General features: G+C 40.2%; 1 long non-coding RNA gene across 1 annotated transcript; it reads left to right on the top strand.

Moving 5' to 3' along the window:
• The first annotated feature begins 535 nt into the window (after positions 1-535).
• On the top strand, positions 536-20220 carry LOC126503379 (uncharacterized). Its single transcript, XR_007592277.1, has 3 exons — positions 536-1182; positions 18057-18144; positions 20105-20220. It is a non-coding gene; the product is annotated as an uncharacterized lncRNA (long non-coding RNA).
• The last annotated feature ends 559 nt before the right edge of the window (positions 20221-20779 follow it).

The following is a 20779-nucleotide window of genomic DNA, read 5'->3' as shown; positions in this document are numbered from 1 at the left end:
GCAAGTCTTCATCTTTGCCTGGCCAATCTATAGGACTATACTGCAAACACTTGCTAGTATTCTTGACAAACATTTCTCAAAATACCTTCATTGAACTGTTCCTAAGATTTCCTTTGGATTGGTTGTCTTATGAAGACAATAGATTTAAAAAGTAGATTTGTTAGCGAGTTAGGGCCCTTTTGCTCCACCCATAGAAAAGAGTAAACAAGGAGAAAGGTTTGTCTGTGGCAGATTTTCAGCCACTGCTTCTAGGTTCTTGCTCTGTTTTATTTCCTGTCTTGACTTCCTTGGGTGTAAGTGTAAGCCAAATAAACCTTCTCCTCCCTAAATGTGCTTATGGTGTTTCATCACAGCAATAATTACTCCAAGTTGGTTACCAGGAGAGTGAGGTTCTGCTGTGACAGACCTGATGATGTTGTTTGGGGGAGGATTGTAGAAGGACTTTGGAATTCTGGGCTAGAAAAGCCATTAAGCATTGAGAGTTCAGTGATCTGTTCTGTCTGAGCTTGGAAGGTAAGAATGTTGAGATCAGTGTGGACGATGGAGGCCTGGCTTGTAAGTTTCTGTGGGAAACAAAGACTGCAGGGCCCTTTGTGTGAAGAACCTGTGGTGTCAGTTCAGCTGCAGTTGAAGAATTAGCTATGATTAATAAGAGAACAGAAGCACCGAAGTAAAACCTTTGCTTTGCTGGGACAATGCATGCTGGTCAGCTGGGTCAGAAGAATCATCTGGGATTAAGAAGAAACCAGCATCATTGAGGTGTAGTCTTCTGGGAGGGGTTTCCTGAGGGTCAAAACACAGAAGCTATGTTCCAGAAGCCAAGGTTGTACCTCGTGGTGGCAGCCGGACTTGGTGGTACTTGTTAAGCGTCACCCAGGTGGTTCTTGTGTTGAAGGCCTGAAGGGGTCATGGAGAGCAGCTGAGGCTTGGCACTGCAGTGCAGGGCTGGAGTCCCTAAAGAGAGCCTAGGAGAGGCTATCTGTAAAAGTGCGACTCAGTTGCAACAAGGGACCCTAGCAGTTTGGGAGATGCCAGTACCATGGGATGACCAGCAAGAACATCAGCAGCCATGGAGTGGAGCCCGCTAAAGCCTAGAAGACAAGCTACATGCACTACAAAGGGCAGAGTTGGAGAAGTGACCCAAAGCTTGAAAGGGCCCAGAAGAGCGTGAGTGAATCCTAGGTAATTAAATATTACACTTTTGGAGTTCAGTTTTGCTTCGTTAAGGTTGTGACTGTGCCCTGGTTCTTCCCTCTTAAAGTAAGAAAGCACTTATTTTTGATTTTACACAAATCAAAGGAGCCCATGGTTTAGAGCTTTTGAATTGCTTTTAAAGCTCTTTCCTACCCACATTGCTTTGGTCACAGCAATAGTGACCCTAAGATACTGTCACGGTGCAGGTGCTGGATCCCAGGTTCCATAGTCCTAGAAATGTTAGCTTGCTTACGCAGTCCTATAAGGCCAGGGTTTTTCATGGCATGGAAACCGCTGATGTGGCAACTTCTAGTTAGCAGTAGATACATAGATTGCTCAACCCATTGACAGTTGCCGGTGTTACAGCTTTGAGCCCTTGGCCCTAAATCATAGCTCTTTGGAACCCTTCCGGTGACCAGGGCACACTGTTTCTCTTCTCTGACTCCTGAGCATCCTTCAACCTTCATTGCTTAATCTCAGTCCCCTGTCCTCGCTTTCCATTTTCTGCTTCAATGCCATTTTTCCTGCCCTGGCATCTCTGAAGTCAAGGCAGGAAGTTTCTTCGTCAGTTGTCAAACAGCCACCTACCTTTCTCCCTTCACAAACCAGCTCTGCTTCAGTTGGTCCTGACATTGCAACTCCAGGGAAGACAGCAGTAGAGAGTGTCTCCCTAAGTGACCTGAGCCGCTCCTTGTATAGCACACGAAAAGATCACAGCCATTGAGACTTGGGTATGGATCAAGCATAGCCTTATCTGCATAATCCCAGTTGAAGCAGTTTCTTTGCTAACCACCAAGAGAAGGGTTCTCTTACTCCCGTGGGTGGCAAAGGTTACAGGACCATCTTGAGTTCCCAAGGCTGGTCCCTAAAAGTCCTGGCTGAGGCTGTGTCTTCAGGACCTGGAGGAACCTACAGCCATCATTGCACTTGTTCCTCAAGGCATTCGCGGAGGGGTCCAGGTGGCTGGTGCTGGTGTTAGAGTAGTCCAGCTTTTTGAATGGCAATCTTTGTTTTCAAGGCAGCCAGGTTTGCAACCACTGCTAATTGGGAAGTCAAATTGCTTCATCCCTCACAGTCTTTACTTAGTTACAGGAAAGGGGACATCAGAAAGTGTGCCCACAACATAAAGGGCTTCATTAGTGCTGATGGTGATTTTGCAGTTGAACAGCATGTTAGCAGTGTTTAGCCATTTGTCCATTGCCCCAGGGAAAGACATGTTCCCCCTTCTGTCTCACAAATACACAGCATCATTTGGTACATGCTTTTTTAAAAGTTACACATTTTTTCCCTGAGAAAATGTAGACAAACTCTGAAGTGTGTGTTCTCTGCTCCTCAGCTGAGAGCCTCCATTCCACGTAATTGTTAAAGGCAGATTCCAAAGCCATCAGAGAAATGTGTCATTTCATGTGTCCTCTGATCACCAGTTTTATTCTTAGTGCTTACTTAAAGTATAAAATCTTTTCCTCGGGTTGTGCATCAGCTAGTGCTCTCCAGAGAAGCAGAGTGACTACATATACACGCAGCCACATGCAGATGCAAAGAGAACTAATTTATGCATCTGTTTACATGCTGATGGACCCTTGGTAAGTCTGAAATTTGTAGATGACCTGGCAATCAGGGATGAGTCAACACTGTAATCTAAGTTCAAAGGCTATCTTCAACAGATTTCTATCTTGCTCGTGGGAGGTCAGATTTTTGTTTATTTGACCTTTAGCTGATTAGATGGGAACCACTCACATGGAACAAAATCTGCTTCCCTCATAGTGCACAGATTTAAGTGTTAATCTCATCCAGAGCACTTTTGGCCACTGTTGAAATGAAGGCTAAGCCATGTAGGCAATAGACACTAAATATTAGAGGCACTCTCTAAGTAACTCAGGGTCTCAGTTCCAACAAAAACAAACAAAAAAGCAAATAAGAAAGCTGAATTTAGTAACTTTAAACTAAAAAAATATTCTATGCTCATGAGTAAGACTCCTGGGTCCAGATTCTGGGACAAATATATTTCTATACTTATACCCTCTGATACCTGTTATCTAACACATGACCTCAATGGGAACCACTAGTAGTTTATGGGTGGGACATGAAAATTTGGCTTTGAAGTAGCTAACACATCCCTTTTTTTCTTTTTAATGTCAGTTCATAAGACCTGCCTGTAATAAGTGAACAATAAATCCAATGTTAATTTTAGACACATTCTAACTTTGGGGTTATTATTATTTCCGGAACTGTATGTAGATATAATTACATGATTTAATGACTTCCTGGGCTTTGATATCATGCTCTTCTGTCCCAGGGTCTTACAAAAATATAGTTTTGCTGGGTTAATGTAAGTAATAAGAGTTAATAAGAAGCCTGAGCTAATAGGTCAACCAGTTTATAGTAATGTAGACCACTGTGTGTTTCTTTGGGACTGAATGGCTGCGGGACTGGGCAGGACAGAAGCTATTGACAACAGGAGACCTATAGCATATATCATAATTTTGGAGCTTTTAATTGATTCAAATTGTTTAAAATGTTCAAAGAATCAGTAAACCTGGGCCATGGAGGTGGTTAGCAGGTCTAGGCACTTGCTCCCAAGGCTGTCAGTGTAAGTTCACTTGGTGGAGGGAGAGAGCCAACTCAGGACTTCTGTTCACTCCACCCCCACATACACAACACCCAGAATAAATAAACACATGCAAAAATAATAAATCACACCAATGGGTCAAGTCCCAGTTTACCGATGCGCATCTGTGGTCTCTTCGTTTTCTCTTGCAAAATTGAGTAAACATCTTTCTCTCTCTCTCTCTCTCTCTCTCTCTCTCTCTCTCTCTCTCTCTCACACACACACACACACACACACACCACATTAAAGGAATGTTCATCCAGGATGCTTTATGTCATCTCCCATTTTCCACAGGGGTTGTACTGCGGTGACTAAGGCCCATTTTTAGAGACCTGGCTAGCAGGATCCATCTTGAAATCCTAATATAGTCCTCCTGATATTTTGTATTAAACAATTTCCTTTTACTGGTTGTTCTACGTCTATCAGTATCTTTGACTTGTACCTGCCGGATGCCAGTTGGTACAATCCATCCTCCCCACAGATGAGACAAAGTTTCTTAGGAAGACAATACTGAACCTTCCACTCCACTAAGAACAGTTAGATTAATGGAAAGTTGATTTATGGATACTTTTAGCTTGCATTGCAATATAACTATGAGGGTATGGTTTTCATAATTACCTGAACTTCCCATAGTACTGGTTTAGATGGTCACATGATTAGGACACACCTGCCAGAATGGAAGTACATGGAGTGGAGCTGGGAGAAACTTGTTCAGGCTCTTCTTCACTCTTCTACAGCTTTACCTCTTGTGAGCTGTACATAAAGAAACTGCTGTAAACTATCTTGGTTTTTACTTAAAATCTTAAACACTTTTCATTACCAAAGTTGTATTCTTATGCTTGAAGGAAGTTATCTAACTCACTAATAATAATAATAATAACAATAATAATAATAAATTCTTTGCAGCTAAGCAAGAGGAAAGATTGGCTTACATTTCTTTCACATTATTGAGAATATTAAAAAGCTGTTGTCTTATACAAAGGGAATCTGAGAGTCCATGTCCAAACAGTACTGAAAATGGATCAAAAGGGAGTACAGGTAATAATAATGTTATAGCATTTGTCCATTATTCTAAATTGGTTTTCCTGTGTTATTTAAAAACAAAATGCATTTATGTATAAAAAGTGATACAATTTAGAATTAAAACATAGAGTGAAAAACATAAGTCTCTTAGTGTTTTCAAATTCTTGGCATGTTGGAGATTTAGGAAAGAGAAATTAGAAATTCCCAGTATTTAAAAATTTATGATGTTTTCAATATACGTCTAGGAATCTTCACAATCTAATTTTGAATAGATCAAAATAGTGTATCATTTAGTAAGAATGACAAGAAAGGCAATTACAAAAGTCAAAATGCTCATCAATGCGCTCACACACATAGTCTTCTGTGGAAGTCCTTGGGATGCCTTCCAGGGTAATGTGTCTTCAATGTAAAAGATGTCCTTAAATGAGCAGGATCCACATTCATTCCATGAGGGGCTCTGACCTTACCAAGAGACCCAAGATTTAAATTGTGTTTCCATTAAAAGTTCCTGTACAATGGAGTTCTTCGTAAGCCCCAGTAAATTATCATTTTCTTATGGTTTATCATGCCATTCCAAAAATTAGAGCTGGGAATAGTGTCGCGTGCCTTTAATCCCAAATGTTGGAAGGTAGAGACAGGTATATTTCTGTGAACTCAAGGCCAGCCTGATATATACAGCGAGTTCCAGGACAGCCAGAGCTAATTAGTGAGACCCTGTATCAAAACAACAACAATACCTGTTTAAAACTTAGCCTTGTATCATAACTACATATTTATATGCATAATTGCAAATACGTGTACATGCACACAGGTGTGTGTATATGTGTGTGCATGTGTGTGATATTTATCTTTTTTTGTAAGGAAGCATATCTTTTCCAAGTTATATAAACTCCAGTCTCCTTAATGATTTGCATCTGAATTTGAGATATCAAAGTGAGATTTTTCTCAGAGAAATTGCTCGAGTATTTATAGAACTCATTTCTGAAGAGAGCTGCTATAAACACCAGTCGGGCCCACCCCATCCCTTCATCACTAAGGTGAAAGAGGCTGCTTTTACTTTACAGCAAAGAAGAAAGGATGCAGCCATAGGATCCCTCCAGAAGCCTGGTCTTGACCCTGTGCTTGAGGAACAGCTTGCAGTATCTGATTCTTAGATAGAAACCTAAATGAGAGAGGTAGGCTAGCTCGCTCTTCTAGTCGTTGCAGCAAAAGAAGAGGTGAGTCCACCAGGCTTTTTGTCACTAGAGTGCTTATTCAGGCAGAAATGTAGAGTGATTGTGATGAGCCAGATGTGAGTTGCTCACAAGAGAGAAATTTCATTGACACTTTTTAATCCTGCCCAGGAGAGCTACTTGGGGCCATGATGGCAATTAAAAAAAATCTATATGGAGTAGTCTGAAATATTAAGGACTAAAAGGCTACCCAAAGCCAAGAAAAAAATATAGCACTGTATTATAGAAAGTCCTGCCCAACCCAGAGAACTCTGAAACAATCACAGGAGGGATGTTTGATGTAACACAGTGCCAATCTATAAGAGACACATGTGTGCATCCAAGTCTTCATCTTTGTTCCTCCTCTGGACCAAGCTTCTCCTCACAAGAGTAGGTAGGTGACTGGGAGAAGATGCAGAAAGAACAAGGGAGACACATATCTTTTTGCATTGGTGGACAGCTGGACTTTAGAGGTCACCTCAGAGATAATGTCACCTCCTCATAAAGGCCTGCTCATAGACTGGAAATCTTGATCTCAGGATGGTTCCCGTCTTAATTAATAAAGGTAGCTTGCTGTGTCTTTGCTGTTTGTCTCATAGACCCCAATGTTTGATGCCAAATTTCTGCTTTCCTCCTAGAATTTTTGGTATGTTAAAGTGGGCTGTGCCCATGTGATAAGATGTCAGTAGAAACCCTTGTAGTGGATTTCTTCTATCCTGATTAACAAAATTTCACCTGTTCTGTCAAAGCCCATGGTTACATGAGGACCATCCAATTTCGTGTAAAATTTCTCAAGACTTTCACCCATGGGTCTTTCCTCTTTATTGATTTTGCTTTGTGTCTTTTATCAAAATAAATCACAGATACAAATACCATCATAAGCTCATTGCTGTAGGTTGCTCTAGAAAATTGTCAAAATTGGAAATAATTTTTGGGACTCCTCATAAAGGTCTAAGCTATGGGATGCAGAGAAATCTTATTTTGCAAAGTATGAAGCTATGATTATTTCAGCATCTGATATTGATTTTGGCTTACAGGGTGAAGGGGTGCCATGAGGCTAATCATGTTTTAATTCAGAGATAGCACAGCCAACCGCATGAAACAAGTGTAATGAGTGTAATAGGAGGTCACAGAAAGCAAAAAGTAAACATACATTCTGATGACAGCTTACAAGGCAGACTTGTTTGGCTCATCAATAACATACTCACACTTCTACTGACTTCTCATAGTGACTCCTGGGGACATAAAGGGCAAAGGTTAAAAAAAAAAAGACCTAGGAAATTCAGTTTGGATAAGAGCAAGGGCCCAAGTTGGGTCCTCTGATTCTGGGACCTGCCTGAATTTTCTTATTTCGCCTTGGCAATTTGTTCCTTAACACAGAGTTATAGGCTCAACTGAAAATCCATTGTTCTGTTCTCAGAATAAAAATATCTTCATTACACCACATATCTGAGATTCATTTTCCGTCACTCATGTGCCTTTTCAGATATTGGACTTGTTGGGAGGGGAGTCTTTGTTTAAGTGAAATAAATCTTTTTTTTTCTCCTAATAATTTTGGAACAAACTGACCCATGAGGATATTTAGCTTGTATCTCTACTCTCCTTAGGTCTTAAAATGCTCCAAAAAGTGGCTCAAGGATGCCTGTGCTTACAGGAACTGGAGGATAATTCTCAACTACCAGAGCACCACATGGAATGAGACTTACTCTCTAATATTGATCAATACATATAGAATTCAGAAAAAACATATAGTTATCCTCTTGGCTAAGGGAAGTAGATAAAATTGCCGGGGACAAAATTGGGATCTTGGGGGTGGGGTGGGTTGGGGTAAGGGGGGACAGGGAGAGAAAAGTAAGAAGGGGAGGATTGGGGGAACTTGAGGAAACAGGAAGATTGGGATAAAGGAAGGTTGGATAGGGGAGCAGGGAAGCACATATCTTAGTTAAAAGAGCCACCTTAGTGTTGGCAAGAGACTTGAACCTAGAGTGGCTCCCAGGAGCCCAAGGCGATGTCCCCAGTTAGTCCCTTGGGAAGCTGAGGATAGGGAACCTGAACTGACCCTATCCTATAGCATTACTGACGAATATCTTTCATATCACCATAGAACCTTCATCTGGTGATGGATGGAGATAGAGACAGAGACCCACACTGGAGCACTGGACTGAGCTCCCAAGGTCCCAATGAGAAGCAGATGGAGAATTCAGTTATGCTAAGCATAATTTAAAAAAAAAAAACAGATTAAAATAATTCAGTGTTACAAATGGCCCATACCACAAAGTTATTAGAATAAGGAATGAGAGATATATTCTTCAACTTGGTTAAATTAGTGGGTTCAAGATACACAGGTTTATAACCACAGCACAAAAGTCTTTAAGTGAAATTCTTCTACATCACAATAAAGCCCTGGTCTTGAAATCCATCCAGGCATTCTACCCCTTCATCCAGCATTCATCTGCTGGGGGAGTTCCTACTTATGGGCTGTCTTAGACACACCCCAAGAAATACTTCTATCCAGTGACTGTTGGAATGTAGCCAAGAATGTTGTCAAGCTCACACAATTTGTAAAATTAATTTTTATTTCGTTTCTGAGACAGGGTCTTTGTTTCAAAGTCCCTAGAGGCCAAGGATGATGTTGAACTCCCTATCCTTCTGCTTCCTACTCTCAAGGGGTAGGATTACTGTTGCACACCCTCACGTCAGGTTATCATTATCTTAATTTTTTTTTCAATGGATATTTGACTATGTGACTGAATATGCTTAGAGGGTAGTGCTTATAAGAAGTGGGAAGTTGGTAATGGGCCAGAAGACAGTCCTATTTGAAACACCAAATCACGCTACTGGAAGCCACTCCTCTGTAGTGTGATTCTGAGTAGCCACATTGGCTACTGTCAGTGAAGTTATGTCCCTTACACTCATTTCAAGGAGTCAAAAATCCTAGCAGTTCAAGTACATGACAATAGCCACAAACATTTTTCAAAAAACAAACAAAAGAGCAATCTGTATGATAAACATGATATAGACTGTCAAAGTGAGCTATGAATTTTTAAATCGGATAACATAATTATCCCTCAGCTTTAGACTTGATTCCTGGAACCCCATGGACACAAAGTCTACAGACAGTCAGTCTCTGGGATAAAAGGTCACATAATTTGCATATTACCGTAGAACCCAGACACATAGTGTATATTTTTTACTTTTAAGAATTTATTTATGTACTTTTTATGTGGGCGTGGCTATGCTATGTGTGTGTGAGAGTGAACATGGAGAGCAGGGCTTTAGATCTGCTGAAACAGGAGTCAGAATGGTGACGAGCAGCCTGATGTGAGTCTTGGGAATCAAACTCGGGTCATTTGGAAGAGCAGTGTGCACTGTCAGCCATGGGGCCCCTCACCAGCTTCATGACTATGTGTTTTAAGTAATCTCCAAGTTACTCTTATTGCACAAAGTAATATAAATGCCATGCAGGGGGTTGTAACATATAATTACTTGAAAAATGATTACTAGAAAAACTCTTGTAGATGTTCAATATAGACAACTTTTTTCTGAATATTTTTTATTACATATTTGTGAATCCATGAACGTGAAAGCTCTGGATCTGAAAGGGAACTCTACTTTATACCCATGTAGCAACTATCATCCAAATAACTTATATCCGAAATAGGCAGTTGTGTGTTTGCTGTTTAGAATTTAACACTTCATACCTATGTAAATATTATTGTGAATGGTTGTTATATATCCTATTCAAGTCATAAACCTGCCTAAGTATAATGAAAACAGAAATACCATTTCTACCAAGACAAATCAGCTAATTAAAAAAATCTGTAAAGGCTCTAACAACTTACTAAATAATAGGAAAGAATGTACATCTGTTTTTATATTTCAATACATTTTACACAATTTTATTAATTTTGTTATTGCTCCAAACAATGAGCTTCATTATGACATTTTTTACAAGTATATCATTATGTTTGCTTAGAATATGTACATCTTAATGAGGAAATATAATTTCACTTGTCTGAATAACTGAGTTCATTTATTTGATCAGTGACCTTGGAGAAATACAGAGAATGATATTTCTAAGAGAGATCCCTTTGCAAACTATCAAGAACACGTAAGTACACCCACTTTGGTAGAATATTTGGGCCCTTGTTATGTGACAGGCTTATTCCCATAAAGCTTAAGGAGCAAGGTTGCTTGGATTTTCAGAAAGTAACAATATAAAAAAATGCAAGTAGGGATCTTTCAGAAGCTAAATGAAATCTGAAGAGAGAACGAGAGGAACAGAGTCACCAAAGGGAGAGAGCGTAGTCCAGGGACAGATGAGCCTGACTGAGACTGGAGTGAATAGAGAGCACCAATATGATGCTTTCAAAGATTGCCCTTGTAAGGAGGGAGAAGCTACCATAGGAGAGGAAAACAAAACCCCAAACCAAATAAACAACAAAACCTTCCTACAGAACAGACTTCATTCTTGTTGGTGGCATGGGCTAACTGAAAGCAGCTTGTTGCTCTAAACCATGGCACCTGGGTCTTGAAGCCACAGGCATCGGGAAGCAATGGTTCACCCCTTTTCAGTCCAGTTCTATTGCTTGTGTCTGTAACCCAGAGACTTTCAGGATACCCATAGTATTGATAGTACAACCACACTCCTCTGTTCTCCAAATATCCACTTCAAACCCAGAAGTCTTCATTTTTAGAGTAATTCCTTTAAAAAGAGCTCTAGTTGATGTCCTCTTCTTGGGGATAGCTATCATACAATTATGAAACTAAAAAAAGCAAGAAAACAAGGTGCTTACAAACCGAACTTAAGAATGAGTATATTTGTTCCCCCAAACCAACATTATGCTGCGGAGGGAAGGAAGCAACTCAATGACTGAGTATTGGTTTTCTGCCAGGCATTCCACTAGAGATGTTGTTTCCACTTCTTTATTTAAAATTCTATGACAAAAGCATCGTTTTCCTCGGCCTTGCACACAATGGACCAGAGTAGCACGCATGTGTTCTCTGGAACACAGAGAGCCTCTCCTACTGAATGTTGGGGTCTTGGCTCCAGGGCTCAGGCTCCATGCCATTATGCAGGCTGCTCTTCAAGGCATTAAGTAATTTGATTTATAATCTAAGAGGTATCACACCGGGGGGAGCGAAAGATTTATCAAACTTAACCTCTGAAGACAGAAGGATCAGTCACTTTTTAGATTTGGCAAGTTGGGTTGTCAAAGGGATGGCGATTGTTGATGGCTCAGTCACTGTTGCCAAATGTCACAGCCAGACAAAAGTTCCATCCAAATGACTCAAATGTGCCATAGAGATCCAGGCTGACCCTGTCAGAAGCTGGGCTGGGAGTAATTCCTGTTCCTACCCGCCCACGGTTCCAGTTGTTATTGATACCAAAGGCACCATACAACCAGTGCGGTAGCATCTGAACTGCAGGGCTCATGTGCTGATGTAACTCATAACAAAGATAATTCTGAACACTCCCCCCACACACACACACAGAAGAAGCTAGCTAACATTCAAAACAATCTCCCAAATGCATTTCAGGTTTGTAGCTGAACAACTTTTGCTTGGACACAAAGAAAATCTCACCACACCCATATGGATGTGAACCAGGTTTTATTTCTGCTTATTTTTTTTCTGAGAAGAAAAAAAAAGAAAGAAAGAAAAGGATGAAAGAAAAGAAGCAGGTTCATTCTCTTTCATCAAGGATAATGATTACAGAAAATCAAATCCAAAGTTAATAATGGGAATTCATTGCTACAAGTGTATATTAAATAGCGCTAGTTCTCTCAAGAAAGCGATATTAAGCATCTATTCTATGCAAATCCCTCTGAGGATACGAATATGAATAGAGCAGGGATTGTGCCTTTGAGAATTCCAGTCTAGAAAAGAGATGGGGAAAATTTACACAAATAGCTCTAATAGTGAATAGAAATGAAACCAGCAATGTAAAAATGTAGAACTAAAACAGTTGCCTATGTGGTATACTTTAAGTTTAAAGAGCAGTGCATAACCTTTGGGGTTCAAACTCTCCAAACTAGAACCCTGGCTAGGTCATCACTATGCTATTGAGTTTAAATCAGGCTGAAGATTAAATACCTATGTATAAAATTATCCTGACAACACCTATTTGGCCATCTAGGATGTAAAGGGCATAGTGCATGTAGATTGCTTAATGGGAAGCTAGGGTAGTTTGGCTATTATAAAGAATAAAGGCCCTGTTGTAAGATGAGACAACCAGGGGACATTTCACAACACAAATGGATATTTGGGAGCAGGATGAAAGAAATGACATCAAACCAGCTGAGATGCTTGCATGCAGGGCACATTCCCATAAGAAGGTGCCTAATGCAGGATGTGAAAATGGTGGAAAGAGAGCCAATGCTGAAGAGATGATTGCACCATGGACAAGTGCATCTTGACTTTGAATTAAAGCAGATGTCACAGAAGGCTTTAGACCAGGGGATCTGTGAATTCACACAGAGCTACAGGCCAAAACAAGTCTGTGCAGCATGCTCACCTCTAAATGGAATATATATGACACACCCTTTCCTCCCAAGGCTCAGGGATCATTGAGGGAAAGGAGACAGAATATAGGAGCCAAACAAGGTGGATGACCACAAGACAGCTGTCTTCTGGATACAATAGGGGGGTCGCACAGAGAAGTCACAACATGTATGCCAGCCTAAATCCTTACAAATCTCAAGCCAGACCAAATCATAGCACGGAGAGAGTGAGCATGAAGTTTCTCATACTTAGCCAAGGAGTCACGACATTTGATACCTTCTGAGAGATGCAAGTTTTGCGTGAGAGTGTAGCCCCTGGTAAGGTGGCTACAGTCTGGTGAGAGGCCACACATCCAGGAATTCCTGGAAAGTGCAGTTGTTATTGATGTATCTAATAAAAAGAAAGGAAGGAAGGAAGGAAGGAAGGAAGGAAGAAAGGAAGAAAGGAAGGAAGAAAGGAAGGAAGGAAGGAAAGAAGAAAGGAAAGAAGAAATAGAAAAAGAAACATCACATATTTGGATGGGTAAGAAAGGGTTTGGGAGGACTGGATTAGGGAAGAGTTGTGGGAGGAGTTTGACATCATCAAAACATTATTCTCAAAGGATTCATAAAAATACCTTTAAACGGCTTGTTACATGTGTGTAATAATTATGAAAAAAGGTATTTTTATGTAAGAACAAAAGTAGAATAACATGAGAATAATATAGTTTTTGAATGTTCATAAGCATGATTGTTTGAACATGGGGACCTCACTTGTTTTCATGTTGCCTGCAGCTACTGCACACTGACAGAGGACTGAGGTGAGCAGTCGCAGTAGACACCAGATCATGTGACTGCCCCCAAACCAAACATTCACTGCTTCACCCTTCACAGGGAAAGCTTGCTGGTTCCTGGTCGAGAATGTCTTGCAGGCAACGGGATTACATGAAGAAGGCTGTGTAGGAAGGCACTGAGAGAGATGGGAACACAATATTTGCAGCTGAATTCCTGATAGGAAGCTCAGGAGTCTAATATCTCAGATGAAAGGGAGTGGGAGTGGGAACAGAGAGTATTAAAAAAAAAAGTTGGTCACCCCCCTAACCTCATTTAGGCATTTTAATTCAATTAAATTTTTCATTGTACGTAATATTGGTTTTCATGAGGACATTTTTCTTTGGAACAGTATCTCTTATAGCCCAAAGATGGCCTTGAATTTCTGATCCTCCTGCCTCTACTTTTCAAGGGTTGAGATAAAAGGCAAGTATCCACTATGCCTAATTTACAGTCCCAGGAATTGAATTCAGGGTTTTGCTCATGCTAGGTAAACATTCTACCAACTGAACACCACCCTTAGTCCCATCATGGATGCTTTTCATGTAAGTATACAATCTATCTTGAGCCCTCTCCCTCGTAACTCTTTATAACTCTTTACCCTCTAATATGCACTAATTAAAATGAACATGAATGAAGAGTTTCTACTACATGTTAGGATCTTCTAGTCTTCAATGATTGGCTGAGCCCCTTCTAAGAGAAGGAGGAAAGGGAAAGGGCTTCATTGCTTGTGTTGCTTGCTTATTTTTCTGCTCTATACTCAGAGCTGGACTTGGTCCTAATGGGTTTAGCGGCCCAGCTGAGAATACCAGACACAGGAACTGGGGATATTTCAAAATGTGAACTTCCTGGCATGTTTCCTTCTACATAACAAACTGAAGTCCATCTTCTAGAGAGCCACGCCCCAGCTTTCCTCCCAGGGAACAATGCTTCTTTGTGTACAGAGGTTGTTTATCTCTACAGCCCTGGAGTGGGCTTGGATGGGAAGTAAATATTTTGGGATCAAGATATCAACTATCAAGAGGCCTGTGCCTAGCCAGCTTGTCTTTGTCCCGGTGTTAAATATTTTAGACACCAGATACTGAGGCAGCATTATTTACAGACCATTATCAGTGGCAGCCAGAAGAAATTAGAGAAGCCTTATCAAGCAGAAGCGCTTTGTTTATGACCGGTCATTTGAAAAGTTATAATTGCTTTCTGTACTTCTGGCAGTTTTTAAGTGTTGCTTTCCAATGAAAAAATATCAATAATGCCAAGTTGAACTAACTAGCACATCAATATTTATTATTATACAGATATTTTATTGTGTATCCATAGCTCAGTTGGCTTTATTTAAGGCAAATGCTGTCTCTCTGCTTGATATTTAATACATTGGATATTTCTGATTTCCTGGACTTAAAATGTTGATTCAATTGTTCTAAGTATTCTACCCTCTAGACTTAAGTGATCTGATTTTCTTTTTGTATTATTGTTGTTGTTGTTGGGTAAATAGGGTTGTCTTTTATCCTTCAGGTATATAAATTTATTATTGTATTTCAGGAGAATTTTAGAATGGCTTGGTAATATATGAAGTGTTTTTTTTTCTCTTTTGCAGAAATTAGTCTATGGTTTTAAGGGCTGTTTAACTGGTTCAGTATTGTCCCTATAACTGTCAACCATTGAACTAGCGACAAATGTAATGACCCTATTATTTTCCTACCCAGCCTCCATTTCCCCTCTTTATAAGGCCCAATTATCTGTTCTCACACACATTCTTTACCTGTTCAATTTAGAGAAAACTGGTCCATTACTGCTTTTAGCATTCCCATACATGATATACAGGAGCAATTCAACTAACAGCTCTCCCAAGTTGTCCCATTTTGCTTGGAGGGAAGGATCTATAGCCCATGTTTTGGAGGAAAAGGGGTCTTCCTCATGCTGAACAGGAGCAAAGGCACAGGTAGCTCAAATGGTCGCTGTCATCATTCTGTGTGAACCCTGGGTGATATAGATACAGGATGCATCTGGCATCAAGAGCAGAGAGAACTAGATTCTTGTGTGACACCTGGAGTGAGTGGGACACTGCTTACTCTGCAAAGTTAACGCACCTGAGCATCCATAAGGAGCATCTTTCTATTTTTTGTAACCAAGCCAGACTACTGGATTTCAAGTGCTTCAAAACTAAGCTTGCTCACATTGTGGTAGGTGACTCATAGGCTTGTGTGAGATTTTATTTGAATGCTCAGCTACTTTAGCAAGGTCTGTTTTATGATTCCTGTATTATTTAGCATACTTTTAGACCCAAATAATGGGCACTTCATCTTCTTTGTCAATTTGCAATTCATATGATACCTGTTCCGTGTGCCAGATCCTCCCTGCCATTGCTTTGCTTTTCTGTTGGTTTCCACATCAGCTTAAACACTTTCATTTGAGAATGGTGGGGTCAGTATCAAGGTAAAGGAAATAGTAGTGGGAAAAAGAATGCATTATTATTATTATTATTATATTTACTTTGTTGCTTCTCAGTGAGAGTGTTTTCCTTTATCATCATTGATAAATAAAATTCATTTAGCATTCATTTAATAAACAACGAAGTCAAACATAGGATCCAGTTTTAAATCCAGTTTTAAGCTTTGTTCTTTCTGTTTGTTTTCTTCTTGTTTCCTTATTTTCCTTACAGGGAAAGAAATCAATAATCCAATGCTGGAGGAATAACATTATTCTTCCACACAGGTTTTTGGTGTTGTTGATTTGCCAAATACGTAGTTTATTATTCAAGATATGTTAATCTGTCATCATTGATGCCTCTCTCTATTTGTAAGCTGTTGTATTTTTTCATTAATCTTTCTTTATTAACTCACATCTGGGGCTGACTGTGGGTGCCTGATCATAATGATCATATTAGGCTTGCTATGCAGTCCTTAGGGCCCAGGTGGCACAGCCTTGGATAATGTATTTAATTGCTTTGTTAAGTGATATATATCTTTTAGATCTTTCATTAAGTATGTCCCCTTTGTTACATGATTGTGCCACTTGCTCCGAGCCTGCCTTACTCTAGGGACATTTAGAGTGCCCTGAGAATCACGGAAGAAAATGAGGCAGAAATTGAGGTTGGGGATGCTGCCTGTTGGATGCTTCCTCAGACTGTATCTCAACTTTGCCTTTGTGTTACTACAACTAGACAATTGGAAACAGCTCAAATATGAAGCCTCTTTTCCAGTCTGGATATAAAATTCTTATAAAGGTGCTGCATTCTAAAAAAATATATCATTCCCAATATATATTCTGAAATTCCAACTCCATGGATTTCAGGAGGAGGGGCTTTTGTGAGTGTCCAGGTCATGAGTGGGGAGAACCCCCAGCAATGAGGTTAATTAATATCATCAGTAGGCAGGAACAAGATGTTGTCTGTGAGGTACAGAGCAAGGGTGCTCTCAGAGTATCCAGAAGCACCATTATTTCAGACTTCCTAGCCTTGAGAATTGTGAGAAATGAATTCAATTATTCATAAGCCGTTGGATTTTGGCCAATTGCTACAACAGCCTGAATAAATTAAGATAAGTAAAAAAGATAATTGCAAGTTTGTTGAAAATGGAATGGAGAATTCTAGGAGAGTCTCAAAGGTCATAGAGTGCTGACTTCAAAAACTTTGGCTACAGACAACAGCATCTGATCTTTAGGTTAGTGTGTGACCAAAGTGGACCACACCTTCATCTGCATCATTCCATTAGGTGCTTGTGAACACCTACATGCAGGCATTTTGTCTCAGTAAGTTTCAGAGAGGCATGTAAATCTGTTCAAGGTCACATGGCCTGTGGACAGAGGGACAAAGGATATGTCTGCCTGCTTTCAAAGCTCACAGTGTGATCTGTACCAGATATTACCATATTCCCAATAGAGGCCTACAATGTGCAGGTCTCCACTTTGTGGGTTGGATTTGAGTAAAAAAAAGAAAGAGATGGAAGCCCAGCTTAGTTTTTGAAACCATTTTCCTATACAGCTAAGACTATACCTCTATACACACATTTTGTGTACATCAGCTACAGAGTCTGGCTGATAGCTATTGACCTATTTGGCTATTGAGGCCATTTTCATAGTGGCTGTTCTCAAAGGCAATAACCTGCAGCTTAGAGAGGGCCCACATCCTACCACTGTTGCCCTCATCTCCCCATCCCATATCTTCTCACAGTCCACTGCTCTTCTGATCTTTGTTTCTCTAGACCCCTTACCTACTGGGTATTCCATTTGTCTGCCCTTATAGCCACACATTTCCTAACTCTGTGCTACTTCTCTTCTAGCACAAAGTTAATGACCAAGCATATTGACCTAAAATGTGTGCACTGGGGTCTGGGACAATTGACCTTGCTATTATTTTCAGAGGCACCTCTCTTGGTCTTAAGTGGTATAGCTGTCCATTTTCAGCTTCAACTCAGATCCTACACCAACCCGTTACTGAAGAAAATTTCCTCCTTTCCCTTTTAGTCATCTGGCCATAAAGAATGAACTGATAATTTTGTCTCCAGTTCAATAACAACAAGTGACTGGAAAAGATAAGGGATTTTGTGTGTGTGTGTGTGTGTGTGAGAGAGAGAGAGAGAGAGAGAGAGAGAGAGAGAGAGAGAGAGAGAGAGAGAGAGAGAGAGCATGTGCGTGTGTACCTGTGGAAGTCAGAAGTCAACACCGATTGTATGACCTAGCTGTCCTCTACTTAATTCTCATCTTTCACAGAATCTAAGCTCACCGATTCAGCGAGCATATCTGGTCAGAAAGCTCCAAAGAGCCTCCTGTTTCTACCTCCCCAGAACTGGAAACGCAGGTATGTGCTTCTGTACCCAGCTTCAGGCATGAGTATTGAGGATTGGGCCAACACTTTACCAGTGAGCCATCTCCCCAGCCCTGCCGTCTCCTTCTAAAGCTTACTGAACTTATTTTCCCCATCCATGATACACTTGTTTGATTCAGATAGCCCCCTTGCATCTAGAACTTGGGGAGTTGGTCTTACAGAGCCCAGTTTCTGACAAATCTCTAGCCCCGTGCTCAAGGGGATCCCATGGGTGGGTGCACTAACAATAGGAGATGCACTTTTTGTATCATTCTCTACTACAAATGATTCACAAAGATTGCAGATTAAATCAGTAAGAAATCATAGTTAAATGTATGCTTCCTCATACCAACAAGGAAGGGAAAGAATAGAAGACCAGGTATGTGTAGATACTGATATTCCACATCTGATTTTTCTACATCCCATTTCCATGTGATTTTAGCCCACATGGTTCCTTACCTCTTCTGGCATTGCTCTCCTGTTCCTGACCCTAAAACTGGTGGGGGGTTAGAATAAATTAGGCAATCCACCATGTCTCCTCCTCTGTATTATTTACCGTGTTTCATTCTCCTCAACCACTTTCTATCTCATGGACTGTTTTTGTTATCTTGGTCTGCTTTGTGCTGCTATAGCGGAGTAACTAAGATGGGGTGATGTATCAAGGGTGGGGTTTTGTTTCTTCCAATTCTGAAGACTGGTAAATTCTAGATCTATTCTCTGACATTTGGGGAGAGTATTCTCAATTGATTGGTTAAAAGACAGGAAACAATGACTTCTTGTCAAATCTCGTTGTTAGGGTAAAGTACCCTCATTGTCTGATTGTCCCCTAAATGGCCAAAGTCTTAATATTACATTGGTAACTCTTGAATTTTGGTGAGGAAGCTTTAAAATCACAGCACCTGGAAAGACAAAGACTGAACAAATTAGCGTATAATTTAATTTATGAGATGCACACCCACCCCTTGCTATTTATAGATGCAATCCTAGGAAGATACCCCGTGCCCCAGTCATGCACTGTATGTATTAAATAAGTCACCATTTAAACACTCACTATCTCTAGTTTTCTTTTTTGGTTGGATTTCATACCGCTCTCCTTCACCGACTTTGAAATGGAAAAATCTTTCTTTCATTGCTAGTGGTGAACCGGAGATGGAGGAGTAAGCTAAGCATTGTCTGCAGGGGGCCAAAGGAAGTTCTGATTCAGATGGAGACCTGGGGAAAGTCCCTCTGCTGCTAGCAACATGGCTGCAACACTGTGCATAGGGAGGCTGGCAGAGGAAAAATATCCAGGTCGACCTGAGCTAATGTTTTAATTTCCCAGATGCCAAGAAGGTATGCTTAGGCAATTGTCCCATGTGTAAACCTCGTGATGCTCAACTGGTGATGACATGTTCCATCACGTAGGGCAAGCCATGTTAGTCAGCCTTCTGTTGTTGTAGCACACCAAATTAAACAAGCAATATAGAGGAGAACTTTACCTTGGCTCATGTTTTCTGAGGTTTCAGTTCATGATTAGTTGGTTCTGCTGTTTTGGGGACGTTTAGCAAGGCAGCAGCTTGTGCCAGACTGTGGCCAATTACCTCAGGCTGAGAAAAGAGAAATGGAAAGAGGAAGAGACTGAGGTCCCATTGTCACCTTTAAGAGCATGTTCCCAGTGACCTCAAACCTCCCAATGGTTCTGCCATTTCACAGGGGCATCAATCTAGAGACTAAGAATTTAGCACATAGTCCTTCCAGCGACATCAGAGATACAAATTATAATAATGAGTCCTTAAATTAAATAATATTTTTAATTTGCTTAGTACATAGCCAGCATAAATACTTGATTCATTAATCATCCCAGGGAAGAATTTCCATCTAATGAGTTATGGAACATTAAAGTAACTTAGAGATCTATTGCCTCTGAATTTATTTTCCTTATGTAAACATTTACTGAAGGCTTACTATGTTTCAGGTACAGAATGAGACTCCAATGCCTCAGAAGAGGACAGACAGAAACCCACAGTCTCATAGTCTTATGATAGAATACAAATTGCCTCATGAAAGGTACAGAAAAAAAGGACTAATAGCTGCTCATCTTTAGATTATTAAAAATTAAAATTTCACCAGTTGTTCCAATAATGTCTGTTAGGCAATAAAGAGCCACTTCAGAATCTCATCTTCTATTTGCTTGTTACATCTGCTTAGTTTCCTAGAAGCCGGAGCAGAATTTTGGCCTTGGTGACTTTTGCAACCTTGACATTGTTAAGCTTTCCATCAGGTTCTTTGCCGAGCACCCTTCATTTTGGGGTGATGAGATATTTTTTTATGATTAAGCTAAAATCATTTATCTTTTCAAAAATATTACAGAAGAAGCAGCATGTTTCTCTCTGTGTCTCTTTAGGGAGCACATGGTATTGATTTGTCTACAAAGTTACACTCTCCTCCTTTATTGTTTACCAATGTTATAGAGAGTTTACTTGATACTAAGTATCAACCCATTGCTCATCAACCTTTAGTCATCAATACATATTCACTTAATTTATCAGTTTATGCATATATATTATCTATATAATAAGATCCTTAGTTCTCTTTTATTGAGTGGGCCTAGTATGTTGCTGTTATTATTTTGATACTCTAAATTTGTTCA

Source organism: Alexandromys fortis, unplaced genomic scaffold (assembly GCF_014885135.2).
Source record: "Alexandromys fortis isolate MF-2015 unplaced genomic scaffold, M_Fortis_MF-2015_v1.1 scaffold_2_1_26212458, whole genome shotgun sequence".
NCBI classification, from domain to species: Eukaryota; Metazoa; Chordata; class Mammalia; order Rodentia; family Cricetidae; genus Alexandromys; species Alexandromys fortis.
Note: the sequence above shows the minus strand (reverse complement) of the source record. Positions and strands in the feature narration are given on the sequence as shown.